This window comes from Nicotiana sylvestris, chromosome 12, assembly GCF_000393655.2.
Source record: "Nicotiana sylvestris chromosome 12, ASM39365v2, whole genome shotgun sequence".
Classification (NCBI taxonomy): Eukaryota; Viridiplantae; Streptophyta; class Magnoliopsida; order Solanales; family Solanaceae; genus Nicotiana; species Nicotiana sylvestris.
In genome coordinates this window covers 96,124,556-96,131,351 of record NC_091068.1, presented here as the reverse complement: position 1 = coordinate 96,131,351, position 6,796 = coordinate 96,124,556, and positions in this window count along the sequence as shown.

Below are 6,796 nucleotides of genomic sequence, written 5' to 3'. Positions count from 1 at the left end.
TGGAGGTGGGCGATGACGAAGACAAAGAAGAAGATGAAGCAGTAGCAGTAGCGCGAGCAGCAGGTGGACTGTTGGGACGTGAAGTTGAGGACTGGCTCAGCAGTAGAAACGACGATGGTGAAAGGGAGTCGACGGACTGGTCGTTAATGATGAAGACGCAGCAGTGGCGACCATGGTTGTCGAGTTCGAGCTTGAAGGTGGTTGTGTGGTTTTAATGGAGGACGGGGGGGGGGGGGGTCGTTTGGACGCGGGGGTGTTTGTGTGGACGAAGAAGAAAGTAAAGGGAAGTCATGGGAGGTGTTTTTGAGTTTGGGGAAGAAGAAGCCAAAATGGGGGGGGGGTATCCTTTCTTAGTTTTTTAGGGTTTTGGTTTTTTTATTTTTTGTTTTGTTTTGTGTTTGGACAAAAAATGAAGAATGAAAATGAAGAGGGGGAGTTGGGTTGTTGGTACTGGACTGGGTCGACCCAGTTCGAAATGGACTGGGTCGTTTGGGAAGATTGGGCCATTTTTTGGGCCTGTGGCTTGAAATCGAAGAAGAGGTCCAATTCCGACTTTCTTTATATTTTCGCTCTCTTTTCTTCTTTTATTTTTCTAAAACTAAAAAATACTTAAACTATTATTTAAGAACTAAATTAAGTTATAAAAGCGCAAATTAACTCCCAATAACAATTAACGCACAATTAAGTAATAATTAAGCATAAAATTGTATATTTGGACATTAAATGCTAAAAATGCAAACGATGCCTATTTTTGTAATTTTTATTTTTTGTAAAACAAACTTAATTACTAACAATTGTAGAATTAAATCCTACATGCAAAATGCGACATATTTTTGTATTTTTATTAATTTAACAAATAAACATGCACAGACAAATACAAATAATTATTCAAAATATCACAAAATATCACAAAATTGCACACCAAAGAAAAATCATTTTATTTTTGAATTTTTTGGGAGTAATTCTCATATAGGGCAAAAATCACGTGCTTACAGCTGCCCCTCTTTGCCCGAAGACACGAAGGGTTTTCGTGCAAAGATAAAGCGAGCGATTTTTGCCCATCCGAGTACTCCGTGTGAAGCATTTTTTTGAAAAAGATTTGACCGAACCTTTGCTTCAAAGGTTTCCTACATATCCTGGGCTAAACAGGAATCAGGTCAATGTAGTTCGGGAAGTTTTGGTAGCTGGGACTACCGTGGGACTGCAATGTTACTGTTGTTGCATGCTATTACCACTGCTTACCGATCTCCTTATTACACCGTGCGTAAAAGAAAACAAGAAGCTAGGCTAGACTGCAATTTGTTCTTGTTGCCTTGCTTTCTTGTTTGCTTGCATTTCTTCCGGTGCTTTTCTTCTGATGCTTTTCTTCCTTTTGACACATGCACTTGAGTTTGTGCTGGGACCTCTTGTTGCAACCTTCTGCTTCCCGGTGCTGGGGATTTTTATTGTTTCCTGCTGGGGATTCCTGTTGTAACCCTCTGTTTTATTGTCCTCTGACTTGATCTTGAAATGTATGCCTCTATTGTATGGGCGGGCTCCCAACTTCAATACTTGGAATGAAAAGACTGAAATGTATGCCTCTGTTCTATGGGCGGGCTCCCAACTCCAACACTTGGAATGAAAAGACTGAAATGTATGCCTCTGTTCTATGGGCGGGCTCCCAACTCCAACAACAACTTTAAAAATAAACGCCATACCTCTCTTCAGGCGGGCTCCTGACTTCAACCAATAAATCGCCATTCTGTTATTCAGGGGGGCTCCTGACTTCAACCAATACTTGAACTGTGTGTCTCCGTTCTTCAGGCAGACTCATGATTGCTATATTTAAAATTGAATGTCTCTATTCTCCAGGCGGACTCCTGACTTTTGAAATTTAAACTGTATGTCTCCGTTCTTCAGGCAGACTCCTGACGTCAAACTTGAAAAGTATGTCTCTGTTCTCCAGGTGGACTCCTGATTGCTAAATTTGAAATTGAATGTCTCTATTCTCCAGGCGGACTCCTGATTGCTAAATTTGAAATTGAATGTCTCTATTCTCCAGGCGGACTCCTGCTGTCAAACTTGAAAAGTATGTCTCTGTTCTCCAGGCGGACTCCTGATTGCTAAATTTAAAATTGAATGTCTCTATTCTCCAGGCGGACTCCTGACTTTTAAAATTTAAACTGTATGTCTCCGTTCTTCAGGCGGACTCCTGACATCAAACTTGAAAAGTATGTCTGTATTCTCCAGGCGGACTCCTGATTGCTAAATTTGAAATTTGAATGTCTCTATTCTCCAGGCGGACTCCTGACATTTGAAATTTAAACTGTATGTCTACGTTCTTCAGGCAGACTCCTGACGTCAAACTTGAAAAGTATGTCTCTGTTCTCCAGGCGGACTCCTGATTGCTAAATTTGAAATTTGAATGTCTCTATTCTCCAGGCGGACTCCTGACTTTTGAAATTTAAACTGTATGTCTCCGTTCTTCAGGCAGACTCCTGACGTCAAACTTGAAAAGTATGTCTCTGTTCTCCAGGCGGACTCCTGATTGCTAAATTTGAAATTTGAATATCTCTGTTCTCCAGGCGGACTCCTGATTTCAACAACAACTTAGGAGGAAATGCCTCTCCTATGGGTAAAATAAACTTAGGAGGAAATGCCTCTCCTATGGGTAAGACTAAACTTAGGAGGAAATGCATCTCCTATGGGGTGAAACTAAAACAAACTTAGGAGGAAATGCATCTCATATGGGTGAAACTAAAACAAACTTAGGAGGAAATGCATCTCCTATGGGTAAAACTAAACGTAGGAGAAAATGCGTCTCCTATGGGTAAAAACAAACTTAGGAGGAAATGCCTATCCTATGGGTGAAACTAAACTTAGGAGGAAATGCCTCTCCTATGGGTGAAACTAAACTTAGGAGGAAATGTATCTCCTATGGGTGAAACTAAACTTAGGAGGAAATGCATCTCCTATGGGTGAAACTAAACTTATGAGGAAATGGATCTCCTATGGGTGAAACTAAAACAAACTTAGGAGGAAATGCATCTCCTATGGGTAAAACTAAACTTAGGAGGAAATGAATCTCCTATGAGTCAAAGTAAACTTAGGAGGAAATGCGTCTCCTATGGGTAAAACTAAACTTAGGAGGAAATGCCTCTCCTATGGGTGAAACTAAACTTAGGAGGAAATGCATCTCTTATGGGTGAAATTAAAACAAACTTAGGAGGAAATGCATCTCCTATGGGTAAAATAAACTTAGGAGGAAATGCCTCTCCTATGGGTAAAACAAACTTAGGAGGAAATGCCTCTCCTATGGGTGAAACTAAACTTAGGAGGAAATGCCTCTCCTATTGGTTCAACAACAACTTAGGAGGAAATGTCTCTCCTATGGGTAAAAACAAACTTAGGAGGAAATGCATCTCCTATGGGTGAAACTAAAACAAACTTAGGAGGAAATGCATCTCCTATGGGTAAAAACTAAACTTAGGAGGAAATGCATCTCCTATGGGGTAAAAGTAAACTTAGGAGGAAATGCATCTCCTATGGGTGAAACTAGACTTAGGAGGAAATGCCTCTCCTATGCGTGAACCATTTCCTTCTTCCTGAATTATTTACTTACCTGTGTTGTCTTCCCTCGAAACTGCTGGGGATTATTTTGCTGGGGATGACTTTTCCTTTTCTTCCTTACCCACTCTGGGTTGCCCGAAACTCTGTCGAGGATGCTTCTACATCTCGATGATCCACTGGGGATAACACTGCTGTGGATAACTCTGCTGAGTAAATATGTTATCTTACTCCTTCCAAAATTACTTCCTTTTGAGTAGGATGTTTCATTCCTCTGCAAACTACTTCCCCCCCCTTTTTTTTTCTTCTTTCTTTTCTTTCTTTTTTTTTACATAGCTTCTTCCTTCGAAGACTAACTCCTTTACGACTCGTTTTGCCTTTCCCCGAAAGGAACCGCTGAGGATACCGATTTTCACTAAACTTGTGTTGGACTCCTCGAGACTGTTGGGGATAACACTGTTGGGGAATTATTTACTTACCTGTTGGGGGATAAAATGTTATCAGCTGGGGATAACACTGTCGAGGATAACACCGCTGGGGGATTTTGATTCCTTCAGAACTAGTGCTTCACTCTTCGAAAGGCTGTTGGGAATGATACTGGCCTTTTGCTTTTCTGAGCACAAGCTTCATCCCTTTGTTCTGTCTGCTAGGGAACAACTTCCTCCATTGAAACTTATTATGTTGGGGGCAACACTGGTTCATAGACCACTTCCCTTGAGACTGGTGTTATCTTTATTCTTCCTCGAATGGGTACCTGACTTCCAGAAAATTTTCTAAATGAAAGGAAAATTTTCTGCCCCAGTTTGACAATATCCCTTGTGGCATGCATTTCTGGTATCAATGCCATTTCCTTTACCTATTTCAAATCAAACAAAATTTGTTAGTTTAAAACGTGGTGGTTGGTTGTGATACTCCTACTGGGATGGTTTTCCCTTTCTTCTTCCTTGTTGTGTGTTCCACAACTTGTTGGGGATGATATTATTTGCTGGGGATAATCCCTTTCTGCTGGGGATATCCTTCTTCTTTTGTGTCATAGCTCGGAAACTGGCATTTCCACGACCTTTTAGTCTCGCATGAATTTCCCAAATCATGCTCATTGCTCTCCTTGATTTGTCCACGGGCCTTGGCCTTGAGGTTTATAACCTTTGATTTCGGCAAGGGTATCCCTCTTGACACTCGTCAATCCTTTTGTCAATTCCCTTTTGCTGGGGATATCTTTCTTGACACTGGCCTTGCGCTTGTTCCTTGCTGACTATACCACTTGGATGTACTAGCCAGATCTCATCTTGCATAATTGGAAAGCTGATGGCCTATTTTGAAGTCATTTCCCACTGGTTCTGACCAAACAGACTCTACTGGGGAATTTTTCTATGAAAGGAGAAAGATAAAAAGGAACAGAATAAAAGACAAAGGAAAATGATGACTTTTTAACAAAGGAAACTATAAATAAAAAAACCTATCAAACGCAGATACCGACTCTAATGGTCATGACATGTATATGTGGCCTATCCCCCATCTGATTCCCAATCTTATTCGACTTGTAGTGCCCGAAGGGTTTTCACTATCAAGCCTCTCTCATTTTGGGTTTTTCTCTCAGCTTTCATCGCCTTATGGTGTCCGTGAAGATTTTCACCGATAAGACTCTCTCATTTATATCACTTTCCAGCTGGGGATTTGGAGTGTTGCCGGTATGACTCTCTCTGCTGGAGATTAGAGTCCTTTCTGCTGTGGAACAGAATGTTATGTTCGCCGGTAAGACTCTCATTTGTCTGACTTGGCATCTTTTGCAGACTGGTCAGAAGGTCTTTCTTTGGACCGTAATGTGGGTTTTTTGGATAGGCTTAGAAATAAAGGGTATTAAAGTCTCAAAAAACAAAATAAATTTGGGGTTCAAAATTACAACCTTCGAAATCATATTTGTTTACAACAAGCGCAACCCTTGCCCCAGTTTCTTGCTTGGGGATTATTTATTATTATATTTTTATTTTAATTTTTTTTATTACACCATGTACACTGTGACCGAGCCGTGAGGCACCTACGTATCCTCTTTGAAGAATCAGGTCAAACGTAGTTCCCAATTCCTTTGTTTTTATTTGACTTTCTTTTGTTTTTTTTTTGTTATTATTTTTCTCTTCTTCTTTTTTTTCATTTTTTTTATGTTTTTTTTCTTTACCTTCCAGGCTCGTATTTCCTAGTCGTTGCTATTAATTCCGAACGAGGGGTATGAAAGAAAATAAATAAGGCTCAAAGGGGGGTAACGAAGGATAAAGTGTTTAGATAGCAGAACAAAATGCCTTCGTCATTCCAGTCTTCAAAACATGCCAAGTGCAAACAACACAATTGATCATAGATTTATAGTCTCTTCCGATGGTGCTGGACTTGACAATTATGTTAAACACTTGCTTTTTCATTTGTCATTTCTAAAGCACCGTTGGGCGACACTCTCACTCTCATGAACGACCCTCATGCCAATTTGGCGAATCTTGCATTTAACGATTTTCTTTATGTTTTACTTGCCCCAGTTCCACATGACTCGGGCTTCAAATAATCTCAAACCGTTCTTATTTCCTTTAAATATTCTGATTGCCTTTCCGGGGTTTTATGATTAACTTTAAAGACTAGGCCCAAACTGTGTGCGCATGTCATGTTACTAGAATCGGCGCTGAACAAAATGATAAAAGGAATAAACAAAAAGATGTCTGGAAACAATAAAAGACCGGCTTTTGTATTAGACTACCGGCGAAATGGTTTGAATAACAAAACAAACAAAACAACCAGAATAAAATCCTAACACAAACTGGACAAAATTTAAACAAACTGCTATGACAAAGTGGAAAGATAAGAAGGTTTGACACAGGACAAAATCCAAATTACAACCTTAATAATCCGGACAACAGAAATGACAACAAAATAAGCCACCAACAGCTTCTCTCTTGCTAACCAAGGCACGGAGCGGCCTCCCACTTTATCAAAAACTGGCATCTTAGCCACTGAGCTTTGCATCAATACTGCCAAGACCATTACCAGCTTCAATATCATCAACCTCCGTCAACAAGTTCCCAATAGGATTCTGCGCGATGTTCTGGGTGTCATTGTCCGGCTTACCACAAACCAACCACCTTAACTTCCTTTGTGATTCAAAGCGAAACAGGTTAGAATGGACTCTGTCGGTCCCCATTATTAATAACATCTTTTTTTTTTCTTTTTTTTTTCGATTTTTTTTTCTTTTCGTTTTCATTCTCTTTTTTTT